Below are 14,854 nucleotides of genomic sequence, written 5' to 3'. Positions count from 1 at the left end.
GAAACTGCAAGTCGCTTCTGGTGTGAGAGAATTGCCCGTCGGCAAGGATGTTGGCCAGGGGACGCCCGGATGTTTTGATGTTTTATCATCCTTGTGGGAGGCTTCTCTCATGTCCCCGCATGGGGAGCTGGAGCTGCTAGAGAGAGCTCATCCGCGCTCTTCCCGAATTCGAACCTCCGACCTGTCGGTCTTCAGTCCTGCCGGCAGAAGGGTTTAACCTACTGCGCCACCGGGGGTTCCTGGAGTGGGGTAACAACTACGCAACGGCCCGGCTGAACAACTGCGGCAAGCCCCTCCGAGCAGCCAAACAGCGCGTGCCACCCCGATCTCCATCCCTCCTTCCTTCCCTTAGAGAGGGAGGCAGGCGGGCGGGCGGGCAAGCAGTCGGCGCGCGAGCCTCCTTCACGAGACGTTCCCCGACAATCCCCGCCTCGCGGAGCGGCGCGTGCTCCCCTCGCGCGCCAGACAGTCAGTCAGTCCGAGGCAGAGAGAGAGGGAGAGAAGCGCGAGCCAACTCCCCCGCCTTGTTAGTGTTACTCCCTTTCTCCTCCCTCCCTCCCTCCCTCCCTCTCTTTCTGTCCTCGCCGCTATTGGCTCAAGAAGGGCACCTGGAAGACCGCTCTCCCGCCAAAGCAGCTGTTTCAAATCCCCTGAAAAGCGGCACTCTCCCTTTCCAACATAGACTTGTGCAGCGACGGAGCTGTTGTTGACCTGAAGCCTCGAGAAGGGCTCTTTCCGTGGGGTGTGGCCCTCTCGCTGGGCTGTGGGGTACAGCTGCTGCTCCTGCTCCTGCTCCTGCTGCTGCTGCGCTGGGCTTCGCCAGGTGCCGCTGCTGGCGCTGGCCTGGGGGGGCCGCTGTGCTGCATTGCAGGGCAGGCGCCTCCGCCTCCGCCTCCTCCTCCTCCTCCTCTTCGTCCTCCTCCCTGCCTCCTCCTCGCGCTTCTTTCCCTCCCCCGGAGGGAGCGGGACTATCTGGGCCGGGCAGCAGCGCGGTCCCTGGGCAGGAATGTCCCTGCTTGCCCAGATAATGTTATTTATATCGCCACCGGCTGGCAGGGCGGAGGCTCCCAGCGCCACCCGGGCCCTCGTGAGGCTCCCCTTCGCCCGCGCCCCGCTGCCCTAGACAGACAGGTGAGTCCTTCGGCTGCGCCTGCGGGGAGGCAGGCCGAGGAGGGGCCGAGGGGGCGCTGCCCAGTCACCCCTTCTTCCCAGGAGGAGGAGGAGGAGGAGGAGGAGGAGGAGGAGGAGGGAGGAGAGCGCCCCGCCTGCCCCTCTCCCTCGCAAAGTTGTGGGAGAAGCAAGCAGCCCCTCGGGAGATCTGGGAATCGTCCCGCTCCTGGAAGTACCTTCTGGAAGGAAACTCCGAGATGATCCAGTGCGTAGCCATCCCTAGGCTTCCTGGCTGAGTATTGGCCGATGGGCAGCTTAGGCAGAAATGTGTTCATGGCCGGTTGCTCAGAGTTTCCCGAGCTGTATGGACATGTTCCAGAAGCATTCTCTCCTGACCTTTCGCCCGCATCTATGGCAGGCTTCCTCAGAGGCTGTGAGGTCTGTTGGAAACTAGGAAAATGGGATTTAGATACACTGTTTACAGCTTGAGAGAAAATGGGGTTTGGAAACTAGGCAAGTCTGTCTGTCTGTCTATCTATCTATCTATCTATCTATCTATGGAATGTCCAAGGTGGGAGAAAGGACTCTTGTCTGCAAGTGAGGTTTATATATCTGTGGAATTCCCATCGTGGGAGAAAGAACTCTTGTCTGCTTGAGGCAAGTGTGAATGTTGCAGCTTGCTGCCTTGATTAGCATTGAATAGCCTGGCAGCTTCAAAGCCTGAGTGGTTGCTGCCTGGGGGTCATTCCACAGCTATATAAACCTCATTCAATGCTAATCAAGCTGGCCAATTGCAACATTCGCACTTTCTTCAAACAGACAAGAGTTTTTTCCCCACCCTAGACATTCCACTGATATGCAAACCTAGTTTCCAGCAGACCCCCTAACCTCAAAGGATGCCTGCCATAGATGTGGGTGAAATGTCAGAAGAGAATGCTCCTGGAACATGGCCAGAGAGCCCAGAAAATTCACAGCAACCTTAGGCAGAAATGTCATCGATCGCAGCTGGCAAAATAGCCGCCCTGCTGACAGCCTCTTGTACTCCTCTTCCCCCTCCCGCCCTCCAGCAAGGTGTCCTCTCTTGCCTTCAGTGCAAACAAGTGCACTGTGCCACAGGACTTCTTTGCTTTTGCTGCAACCTGCCAGAAGAGGCTGCCCTGCCTCTGGTTGGCCTCAGCTAGATGTCCTTTGGAGTTTCCTTAGACTTGAAACATCAGGTTTGCTGAGATCTGCGTCTCAAACCTGGAAAAGTGCTTTAAGTGGTACAGGCTTGCCTGCTTGCCTTCTTTTACACCTTTGTAGTGGTGGCCTTCACATATGGAGTATCTCACATATCTTTTGAGACATTCCTGCAATGGCTACATGGAAGAGAAGTGTGGATACTATTGCTGATGAGTGCAAGTTTTAGAAGGTTTGTGTTAGTCATATAAAGAAGAAGTAATTTTGCTTTCAAAATATGGCTTTCTTTGATTCATTTTCAAAAGAAGGTGTCTTTGTGTTTGCGGATGGGGACCTCCTGTGCTGATGTGTTACATAAAACCAATTGAGAGGAACCAATTTCAATATCCAGAGATTTTATCTGTTTTGCACATGATGTAATGTTTCATTTCTGGTTTGAAATTCTGACCCAAATCAATAAGGTAACCTCACATTTTGTATTGTCGAAGGCTTTCATGGTCGGAATCAGTGGGCTGCTGTGAGTTTTCTGGGCTGTATGGCCATGCTCTGGAAGCATTATCTCCTGAGATTTTACCCACATCTATGGCAGGCATCCTCAGATGTTGTGAGGTTTGTTGGAAACTAGGAAAATTGAGTTTATATATCTGTGGAATGTCCAGGGTGGGAGAAAGAACTCTTATCTGTTTAAGGCAAGTGTGAATGCTGCAACAGATCACCTTGTAAATAAATAAATAAAGAACACTAAAAACATGGGAATTCCAGACAAGAAACAATCAGGGCCAGCTGATTACCTCCCAACAAAGGATTCCCCCAGGCAAGAAGCAGCCAGGTCTTTAAGCTGCAGTGCCACTAAATGCTAATCAAGGTGATCAATTTCCACATTCACACTGGCTTCAAGCAGACAAGAGTTCTTTCTCCCACCCTGAACATTCCACAGATATATGAACCTCACTTGCCTTGTTTCCAACAGACCCCACAACCTCTGAAAATGCCTGCCGTAGATGTGGGTGAAACATCAGGAGAGAATGCTTCTGGAACATGGCCATACAGCCTGAAAAACAGCAACCCAATTTCACATTTTGTTTATTGCAAGATTGAGCTCTTGTCTGGTTTCACAGTAAAAATGTGTAAACAATCTGAAGTTGCAAGTTATTCCCATTATATTCCCACACAGCAGCAGAAAGAAAATGTTCTCTAACTTGCATGTCTTGAAGTGAACACAGCAAATATGTTTTATTGAGCCATCCCTGATTTGCAAGTTTTTCCTCTATAGAAATTTTACCTGCATTTTCCCCATGATTGTGGATTTAAGAATGCACAACTTAACGGTGTCCCAGTTATCAGATTAGATCTTTACTTCTGATCTGCATAGATTATGAGGGCTGATGTGTGGATTTAGCATGTGCCTATAAGTATGTCATAAACATATGTAAGTAGTTCAAAAGTTTTTACACTATAGTCAATTTATAGAGCAGCAGCTGTCTGACATTTACAAATAATGTACAGAGAGCTTGACTTGCTTATCCTGCGAGGGTTAAAACATCTATCTGTCCATATGTAGCACTGCTCAGACAAACACATCTATTGCATGCCATAAAACTGTATCATGCAAGTACTGAGCAATTACTTGTCGTTTTGTATGATAATATAGTAATATCTCATCCTGGCACATACTTTTTAAAGGAGAGAGAGGACTCAGAAATATATTAAGAATACATCTGTGGACTTTGTTTCTAAATTCAAAACATTGAAAAATGAGTTGTAGGTGGCAGTACATTGTTGACTAGGAGTAGAATATTATGCACAGATCAAAACTATCAAAATATATCAAATATTTTCTGCACAGGACTTGGAAAATGGCACATTACAGCAAAAGAGTAATTATCCTCAGCATGCTTTTTCTGATTCCTGTAAAATGTGTTCAAATAGATTGGTTACCTTTTGGAAACAAGCTCCACATCTATGGGTATATATATACACACTCACAATTACTTTTGGTTATGAGGTTACATATAAACAATGAAATACACTTTATGGATGTTTTATGAGGATTGCTTTTAATGGTTTAATCCTACATATGTCTACTTGTAAGTAATCCCCACTGAGCTATTAAGTAGGTTTGAGTTTGCAGTCTTAGCCACAGATTGCAAAGGGAAAATCATCAGTGACATTGATGGACTTTTCCCCACATAAATGAGGTTAGGCTGATGTACTGGATTCTGTAAATTCAGCTTTAGTAGGCTTTTTATGGGGTGCGTATCAACAGTTTCAGTTCATCTGTGAATGCAGATATGGAAGCCTGCCTCTCAGTATTAGTTCTCCTTTCCTATGACACTGTTTGTATAGATCCCTTGTCATGTACAGAAATGAATCTTTATACCTCTTCATTCTATGTGAACAGTTGTAAATCATTGTTATAGCAAAGGTTATACATCCAATCTATGACGTTTAATCAAATTAAGCTAGAAAATGTAGTGTGAAAATTTCAGAAATCTTTTAAAACATATTTTTGAATATATTGCTGACAATATACCATTAGAGTGAGAAGGTCAGTAAATAAAGCTGTTAGTAAATCTCATCTCAAAACATTGAGAAAAGAAAAGGATTACTTGAAATGTATGGCCTAATTTACATATAATCTATGATACCAAACCTATGGGAAAGACAACTATTGGTATTTAGTAATATAGACACTCGCCTGTTCTTAAATTATGTAATTATTTCTTCAGTATATTAGGGATAGGAGAGCAGTACAGAGAAAAAATAAATGAGTTTTTTGTTTATGTCTTGCCTTTATTAGCCTCCTTTATTGCTAACTGTAGTTAGTCATTGATACTTCTCTCTCTGGGCTCTGTTGTTATTATTTCATTTTCTCTCAAGCTGTAAACAGTGTTTATATCCACTGATATATAAATCCCACTTGCCTAGCTTCCAACAGACCTCACAACCTCTGAGGATGCCTGCCATAGATGCAGGCAAAACGTCAGGAGAGAATGTTTCTGGAACATGGCCGTACAGCCCGGAAAACACACATCAACCCTGTAAACAATGTGTCTAGAAATATCATATTCTTAGTTCTTGACCTTTGTTCTTTGTTGTAGCATATCCACAACCTTTCTACCACCAAAGCACTGTGCTCACACCAGCCACTTTTGCTAGGTTATCTTTTGCCAGGCTTTCTTCAGGACAAGCAGTATTTTGTTTGTGGTCTTCCCTTTCAGGATACTGGTTTTTGATAGCAGGGCTATATTCTTTGCTCTGCTTTGTATTCTACTAGATTTTTCTCATCTCTGATGAGACTTGTCTGTGGTCTCATACGATAGCTTTCAGTTCTCATGCAAGCATCCATTGAGACTGAAATTCTTCCTAAAATGGGATTGCATGCAGATTATGAAAAGGAAGTTAGTATATATTTGTGATTGTTTCTGTTCTACCTTATATAACACTAGCTGTACCTGCCACTCATTGCTGTTGCCAGCCTTCCTTCCCTCTTTCTCTCCTTCTTTCCCTCCTTCCTTCACTCCCGCTTTCCTTCCTTTCCTTTTTTCCCTTCTCTCCTTCCTTCCTTCGCTACCTCTTTTTTTCCTTCCCCCTTTTTCTTTTCCTCCCTCTTTCTCTCCTTTCTTCCTTCTCTACTTCTTTCCTTCCTTCCTTTGCTCTTTGCTTCCATACTTCCTTCTCTCTCTCTCTTTCTTTCCCTCCCTCTTTCTCTTTCTTTCTTTCTTTCTTTCTTTCTTTCTTTCTCCCTTCCCTTCCCTTCCCTTCCCTTCCCTTCCCTTCCCTTCCCTTCCCTTCCCTTCCCTTCCCTTCCCTTCCCTTCCCTTCCCTTCCCTTCCCTTCCCTTCCCTTCCCTACCCTACCCTACCCTACCCTACCCTACCCTACCCTTTTTTTTCCTGTATCGTCATTTAGCTTTTTGGGGTTTTTAAGTCCTTTCCACTGTTTTTTTTGGGGGGGGGGGGGTTATGAGTGATGTTCACTCGTTGGTCTGTTAGGGGTATAGTGTTCAAATTTCGTGTCAGTTCATCCAGTGGTTTTTGAGTTATGTTAAAACCACGAACGGACATTACATTTTGATTTATATAGATTAGGGAACATTGTTGGAACCAGAACACAGGAGAATATGCACTTTTCTAGCACAGTACTTCATTAAAATGCAGAAAATTCAAAATTCTTGGCATAATACAATGGCTTTCAGTGAATACTATATTTTACTTTACTGATGTAGTCTGAATACAGTTTCAATATTTGGCATGAAAGGTTCATTCAACTAAAAGTAACTTTATTGCTACATGTCTTGGTCTATTTTGTTCTATTTTCCTTTCTTCTTTTGCTGACTTGTCATTTATTTTGCATATATTATTTATTGTATTTATGTTGTGAGCTGCCTTGAGTCCTTTTGGGAAGATGGGGCAGGATAGAAATAGAGATGGTGATGATGATGATTATTATCTTGTTCCTGAATGCTGCAAATTCCTAGGCCCAACCCTAAAGAAAGATGAATGAACCGAATATATGCCTCGGTTTCCCCAGTTGTGCTTTTACACAAACATTGCTACCTTTTAATTTAAAACGGACCTCTTGTGAATATTGATTGACAATACGGAAAGAAATAGAAAGTGAGCCATTTTCAATCAATTGAACAATCTATGCCATGTAGATTTTGCTCAGAATTTACTGCTTAAGAAGTCAGATTCCAGTTGGAGTAACATAAATACATAGTTTGTCTTCTCAGGCTTCACTTATCATGCCTCCTAAGGCTGGGTTTCATAACTGGGCCTGCATTCTTACTTTCGTATTCTGATTCTTTGCTGGACTCTCCTGTGTAATGCTGTGGTTTTCTCATAGATTTCACTGCGTGAGCTGCATTTTCTTGAAACTATGAAGTCTGTGCTGGCTCAAAAATATTCCCTTTCCTTGTGATTTCAAAGAACTGTACAAAATAATTGTTTGTTTCTATTATTGCCTTGCTTTAAAATTCAGATTCTTAGTGGTTTTGAAATAAACATTAAAAGGCTGAGGCTCCACTCTGACTAATTAAGAAATAATCTGAACCAAGGCTAGAAGACACATTGTGCCAAAACCAAGAACTCATTGATGTTTATCTCACTGTTGTCTTAAGCTGATTCAGGTTGTCCCATTTTATAGCGTTTGGCACACCTGCAACTTTAGGTCACCAATGGCAACATTAGTGAGTCTGGGGACACATTTTATTTCTGTATAACATACTATTCTTCATCTTTTTGCTGTCTGCTGCCAAAATGTGGTAGAAATTATAATAAAATATAGACTCATAAAGTTGGAAGAGATGGCAAGGAACATCCAATTCAACTCCCTGTCATAATGGATCAAAGCATCCCTGACAGATGGTCATCAAGCCTTTGCTTAAAAACCTTCTCAATGGGACATCTAATCAAATATTTAAACATTAAATATTTAAACACAATCTTGAAGTCCCCTCCAAGCCCTCTATTCTCCAAGCTAAACACACCCAGCTCCTTAAATGTTCTCCATAGGGCTGTGTTTCCAAACCTTTGATTATTATGACCATCCTTCTCTGGGCACATCTAGCTTGTCAATTGTGGCGCCTAGACCTGGACATAATATTCCAGATGAGGTCTGATCACAGCTGAATAGAGTGGGACTATGACTTCCATTGATCTCAACACTATACTCCTATTGATTTGTCCTAGACTGGCATTGGGTTTTTTTAGCTGCTGCATCACACTGTTGACTCATGCTTAGCTAGTGGTCTACTAAGAGTCCTAGAACCCTTTCACATGTACTGTTTTCAAGCCAGGTGTCACCCATCCTAAATCTACAAAATATAAAGTCTCTGTGTATTGGGAGGGGGTGATGTTGGATCTGCGGTACCACTGAAGTTTGTGAATATGGTGATGAATTTGACTGCAGAGATCTTGTGATGGAAGCAACAATTTCTGTGGCTTGCCAGAGAAGGCCCACTGGCCATGTAGTACCCAGCACTGTGTTAAGTTTGGCATCCCTTTTCTTCGTGAGACTATACTATGGATGTCTTCTTTCACATATCTCTTGAGATACATGTTTTGTACAGCATGAATTCTTGAAGTGTTATTACTTAGGAGCCAAATTTATTTTGTGATTAGAATTCCTTTCTATTTTAAGAAGCAACCACAGGGCAGGGCTGAGATTTCATTTGGGGTTATGATGGGTAGGGAGAACAATTTAATCTTTTATCCTGCTACCTTTCCAGTCCAAAAGACTCTTGAAGCTGAACTTCACAAGGACAAAGCATATTGTACCTATACATTTTGTCTTCCATGTCCTGGGAATTTACTTTGGAAGGAATTCTTTGGAGTATCAGCACAGACATAAATGGATACTCTTTCTCCCATGTACTGTCTCTTTGTAGATCATTTTGACCGGTTACTGCTTTATAGAAATAAAAAAAACTATGAAGAATTTCACTTTGCAGAACTTATCACATTGAATATATAGATAAACGTTCTATAATGCTGTTATTTAAACAATAATGCTATAATTTAAGTATAAGATGTAACATAGAACATATGTACAACAGATATACTCACATACTTGTTATTGTATGCCTTCAAGTCATTCCCAAACTGTAACAAAAGTAAACCAGTAATAGATTTGGGGGAGTGGGGAGGATTTGATCAGGGAGGGTATGCAATTGTCTTCATCTGAGACTGAGTGGTATGACTTGCCCAAGTTCACTCACAGGTTTCAATGACTGAGAAGGGATTTGAACCCAGCTGTCAGAGCCCTAGTTCAATATTCAAACCTTGCTGGATCTTATACTATATATTTATATATTTGTTTTGTTTGCTATCTTTTTTCTTAATTTAGCAGATCAGCTCAGAAGAAAAAGATGGAATATTTGCACACTGTAGGCGCACTCAAGCAGGGATGCTAGGAACTGTCTATTAATACAAACACTTAAGTTCCCAATGTTTGACTCCTAGCCTACTTGAGGCTAAGATATAGGATGCTTTGTAGCATGAGAAGAAGGAATACTGCCAATCCCATGAATGGTCTGGACAATACAATGGAAACCAGCATAATTTGTGAGTAATTCAGCTCCATCAGTATTTAATTGAGATCTACTAGATGCTTGACAACACCACCTCCCCATCCCTGTGTTCTTGCACTCCAGAATGGCAGCAATAATAGGTGGTTACTATCTCTGATTGGGTGGTATATGTACATTTTGAGCTTGGTTTGACTTTTTAAGTTGTGTGTGTGTGTATGGCATAAAGAGATATTTTTATTTAATAAGTAAGTGGTTTCTAGAAATTGGTTTGCAAGAAATCTATCACCTTACATATTCACTCAATCTAGCTCTGTCTTTTCCAGCATGATATCCTCCATGCTTTTTTTGCTATAAATACTCTGTTGTTTCCTCACGTTAGTAAATCGTATTTGTGGATCTGTATTCACAAACAGAACTCCAAAAATAATGTCTAAATTTAGCATCTAACATGCCAACCAATTGAAGCATTTCTATAATTGTGGAGGGAACTTCTTGACTTGTTAATTTGTGATTGTCTCATAACGTGAATTTGGTTTTAAATGTACATTACAAGTTTTGAATTTATGAGAAGCATGCTTTGCAGTTGTTAAGGTCCATTGCTTATATAGTTAAAAATTTGGACAGGATATATAAGAGATACACAATCTTTTTTGCATTACTGCCCTTCTTAAGTAGGCATGTTTTCATAGTGACTGATATTCTTACCTGTCTTGCCTACCTGTTCTGATACCAAACATTAGTCTGGAAATGAAAGTGGCCATCCGGCAGAAGAATCACATGTCTGAACAGCATTGCATGAGAACTCTGACACAGATCCGGAGGAGTTCAATTTGTTTCATCTCTTACCAAAGAATTTACCCAAACCTTTCCTCCAAATTATTTACCCATGTTTACTTGAATCTAATGCTCACTTTCTTCAAAAGTAAGGTGTGCATTAGATTTGATGGCACATTACAATAATGTACATAAACTTGCATGCATGCCTCCATCAGGCTGAAGCTGGCAAACTTCCCAGCTGGCCTCATTCACAAGACCTTCAACACCTTCCCCTCGGTTTGGGAAGCCGCCACCTTGGCTTGATGTAGGGGCACGGCTTCTCCTTGCCTGTCGGCTGTTCCAAGGTAGGCAGCAAAACAGATGATGGGCAAGCAGAAGCCACACATTACATTCAATAATTTTTTTGCAATGTGCACCTTCAAAATTAAGGTGCACATTACAATCCATGGTGCATTCTACTCAAGTAAATACAATATTACTTTCTAGCCTTCATATGCTATAGTCAGCATTTTTAATTGAGAAGTTACCTGAAACGAAGAAAAGTCATTGTGGGCTTCATTGGTGGCTCTTATGGGACTACAGATTTGGGGATTCAATTTTGCTTCCTGGTGTTGGGATAACAAATTAATATTTCAAGGAACCCATTAGGCAATTTGGTACAAAATGGCATTTTTGCGCGTTCATAATTTTGATTTATTTTAGGTTGCACGACTACAGTGGTTGCCTTTTAAAAAAAAACTGTGGCACGCACAAACCTATTAACCAATAGCCTTTATTGAGTTTCTGTCAGTCTTACCACCCACCTTGTACTCTCCGTGGATGGCTAGTTCATCCAATCCCACCCCACCCCCAAGTAAGTGAGTGAGTGAGCGAACCAGGAGCTTTAAATGTTGTTTCCTAAACTGATTGGCTGTTTCTCTCTCCTCCCCTCCCCACCCATTCTAGCTGCTGTAAGGGTTTGGATGTAATTTAATTTAATTTATTTGGGAGGGGATGGACACGTTTTATACTTCCTCCTCTTCCATACACAGTCTGCTTGTCCAAATTTGAAACTTACTTGTCCAAACCTACTTGACCAAATCTCATCTATTTGCACCTAATACACCCCAGAGGAGCTCAGGGCTCAATCCACCTGCCTCCTATCTGATCCACTTCTACTCTGTCTGCCCCAATAAAGCTCGTTGCCTTAACCACCCTCACCCATCTGATCCCCTTCCACTTGATCTGCCCCTATTATACCCCCTCCACCCCAGTGAGATTTTGTGCACAATCCAGTGCCTGATCCTGTGTGTGTCCTAGTTAGACATTCCTGTAATAAAATGTAATAAAAATCCAAAAGATTAACACACATTCCTCAGTGAACACAAAATCTCATATGGTTGGAAATGAATGTTACAAAAACGACGAGGCCAGGCTTGCCGGACCTCCAGTTCAGTCACCTTGCCCCGCTTTTAGTTACCACACTTTAAATTTCACTCCAATCCTAATTGGCACAGGGCACACCTATAAAAACAGTTTCTTTTCCAAAAACTTCAGAGTAGAAAGTTGTAGCCATTCAAGCTTAAAGGAAGACCTTTCATTTTGAAAATGGAGCAATGCCCAGCATTTTTCTGATATTAAAATAGCCCCAGGACCGACATGAGTACATCCTCCCCATGTAGATAAGGCCTTTGACTGGAGTTAGCCTGGTGAAAGATGAAGGGAGTTGTAATATAACAATATCTGATATGCCTTACCATTCTAATTTGGTGATAGCTACTCTTAGAAATTTGAACGGTCTTAGAAATCACGGAGCAACATAGGGGTGGAGTTCTGCTATAATACTGCTGATTTAAGAGCTTAATCTCATATCATATCAGGTATTTGCATAAAACTGAAAAATAATTTATCTTATACAACCCAATGACCTTTATATGTGCAGACCTTAAGGGAAAGAAATACATACAACTCCAGAAATTGACTGCTCCCACCATTCCAAATTAATTTGGATCCATAATACAAAAAACAAGAGAGAATAGAACATTGCATTATGAGAGCCTTGAGTAAGTAAAGGGAAATTTCCAAATCATTTTGTGTGTGTGATGTTGTTTATTTTATGTAACTGTCATCTATTTTTAGTGTAAGGTGTATGTGGAGCATTTGCGTGTGTTCCATGCTGTTGCAGATTAATTGACACAGGACACCAGTCTGCTGTGCCTTTTTGGAATGTACTGAATGTAGGTTAGAATTACAATATCCGCTTTGCAGTTGGTTTGCTCATAAGAAGTTGTTTTCTGTGTTACTCATCCTAAATTCAGAATTTGTTTTTGGTCATTTATGCCTCAACTGAAGAGGTACTGTCTCCTGAATCAGTGTTCTTGGCTTTATTTTTTGTAGAATAGGACCACTGGCATGATAAAATTAATATAAACAGGGAAAACCATTCCATTTTTTAATAAGATCAGAAATGGCTTTAGTAGACCAGAACAGTTTAATCATTATTTTTGCTTCCTTTATTTCTTTTTTTTCTGGACTAATTGTGTAAACTGTGTTCCCACTTGCCTTTTCTGTCAAAGTTCTCTGTGTCATAATTCATTTGTTTCCTTTTTATTCTTTCTTTCCTTCAAGAACCTATGAGTGGCATTTTCACACTTTTGGACTGCCCACTGGTTAAACTGAGAGGTAAAGCCCATGGTCACCCAGGACACTTTATAATCGAACAGAGACTCAAAGGCCACTCTATCCACTTGGGTGCACTGCCTCCCTTGTGAAAGGAGACCAAGCTTGTATTCAGGGTTGGGTGGGAAGGGTAATGGCTGAATAGTGTCATTCCATTGATGCAGTAAATGTGATATGAAATTATGCATAATGGAGAAACTGTTGTCCACAACAGTAAGACAACACTTATAGCCTGGTGCCTCTCAAAAATTTTGATAAAATTTCTATGTTAATTAGTTTTTAGCTAATTCAAGAAAACTTTGATATCATCTGGAAGCAAAATATGCCTCCCAAGGTACAAATAATGGAAGAATGACTAACATCAATGTACAACTTTGTTATGTGAGTGTGTGGACCCATGTGTGCCTTCAAGTTCTTCCATATTGCCTTCAAGATGCCTGTTGACTTATTCCTTGCCATGGATTTCATAGGCAGGGAATACTCAGAGGCAGGCATGTAGCCGGGGGGGGGGGGGGGGGGGGGCTTGGGGGGCTTCAGCCCCCCCCCCCCCCCCGAAATTCTCATGGTGGTTCGCAAAAAGGCCTTACTGGTGCATTATTTAAACTGTTATGTTTATTCATATCATGATCTGATCACCATACTCAATATATCCCATATGCATGGGAGTATTGGGGTAATGATACAAAAGGTTTGCTAGGCTAGACCCTCTTTCACTCAGACTCAGCCCCCCCTGAAACTCAGCCCCCCCCCGAAACCCCCCTGAAAAAAATTCAGCCCCCCCCCCCCCCCGAAACCAAATCCTGGCTACGGGCCTGCTCAGAGGTAATTTTGTCATTTCCTTCCTCTGAAATATAGCCTACAGCACCTATTTTTTATTGCAGTAGGGACAGGAAAATGCAGTCACAAAGATGGGTATATTCTAATCTAACAGAGCAGATCACTCCTGCCATGTGTAAATTAGCATCTACTCCCAAGGAAGTTGAAATAAATTTGCAGTGGTCCTTACTTTTCATAGTTTGTCCACTTTTACGTGCTTTTAAGTTTTCTGGAAACACCCTTATTATAAATTTTAAAAGATTTCTTAGTTGTAGCTATAGTTTAATTGCAATTAGCTATTTTTCTTCTTTCTCTTTTGACAGAAAGGCGAATAACTATCAATGGACAATTACAGGACAGTGGACAATTATAGTGATATCTTTTAAGGGTTTCTTTATATTCAGATAGCTGGAGAACTAATTGCTACTAAAACCTAAGAAAAACCCGGTGACCTCTTGACTCAAAACTTGTTTGAACAGTTTATGTGCTGAGATGAGCCTGAGGTTGAAAATTTAGAAAAAGAACATTTTTCCCCGTTTTTAACTGATAAATGCAGAGTTTGGATCCTAAGACAAAACAAATACATTTTTGCTACAAAAGCAATCATGCTTCTGAAAAAGAATACAAAAACATTCAAGCAAAAACATTATGAAACACAAAGTAAATACAGCGTAAAACTGCTCTGCATCATGACTAGTTACATTAGGGCAATTTAATGTACATAGTCAAAGTATTGTAATGTCAAAGTGGAATTTATAATGGTTATTTTCACATTTATAATGTGTTTGAATATTTAGATGCATCTAAGATACTAGGAATAATTGTGCATGGAATAATTGTGTATTATCTACTGACACAATCTATAATGTACCTAATAAAAATATTTTTGTAAAAAAGGAAGACCTATGTCATATTAGGATTTTGGTAAGTCCCTGTTATAGACCTGTTATGTCTCTCACAAGTCATCATCATCCCTTTTCAAGGACTCGAAGACTTGCAACAGGTAAAAAACATAGTTAAAATTATGCCACTCAAACCTCTCTTTGAAGTGAGTTCCAGAGTATGGGATCAACCATCAAGAAGACCTATATCCCGTGTTCTCACCAGATACTCTTGTGGGTGATGAGACTGAGAGAAGGCCTCCACAGAGAATCCCCCAAGCCAGAACAACTTATTTCAACCACTGTATAGCTGATAAATACCATGACCAATGACTAACTGTTGCCCAACACCAACTTCTGGGTTTGCCCCTCCAGGAAGGAACTGAATCATTATAAAACA

The 14,854-nt window shown here is 41.5% G+C and overlaps 1 protein-coding gene across 4 annotated transcripts in view; it reads left to right on the top strand.

Annotated features, from left to right (window-relative positions):
* The first annotated feature begins 920 nt into the window (after positions 1–920).
* SPTB (spectrin beta, erythrocytic) overlaps positions 921–14,854 on the top strand; it is a 123,438-nt gene continuing 109,504 nt past the window's right edge. The window contains exon 1 of one of the 4 annotated variants that reach the window (XM_067461123.1): positions 921–1,131. The gene's annotated coding sequence lies outside the window, so the exon portion shown is untranslated. Of the gene's footprint in view, positions 1,132–1,275; positions 1,376–2,447; positions 2,522–14,854 lie in introns of those variants that run through there. The other 3 variants (XM_060772626.2, XM_067461103.1, XM_067461118.1) reach the window with 3 other exon arrangements.

Source organism: Anolis sagrei, chromosome 1, assembly GCF_037176765.1.
Source record: "Anolis sagrei isolate rAnoSag1 chromosome 1, rAnoSag1.mat, whole genome shotgun sequence".
Lineage (NCBI taxonomy): Eukaryota > Metazoa > Chordata > Lepidosauria > Squamata > Dactyloidae > Anolis > Anolis sagrei.
This window is presented reverse-complemented; position numbering and strand designations above follow the sequence as displayed.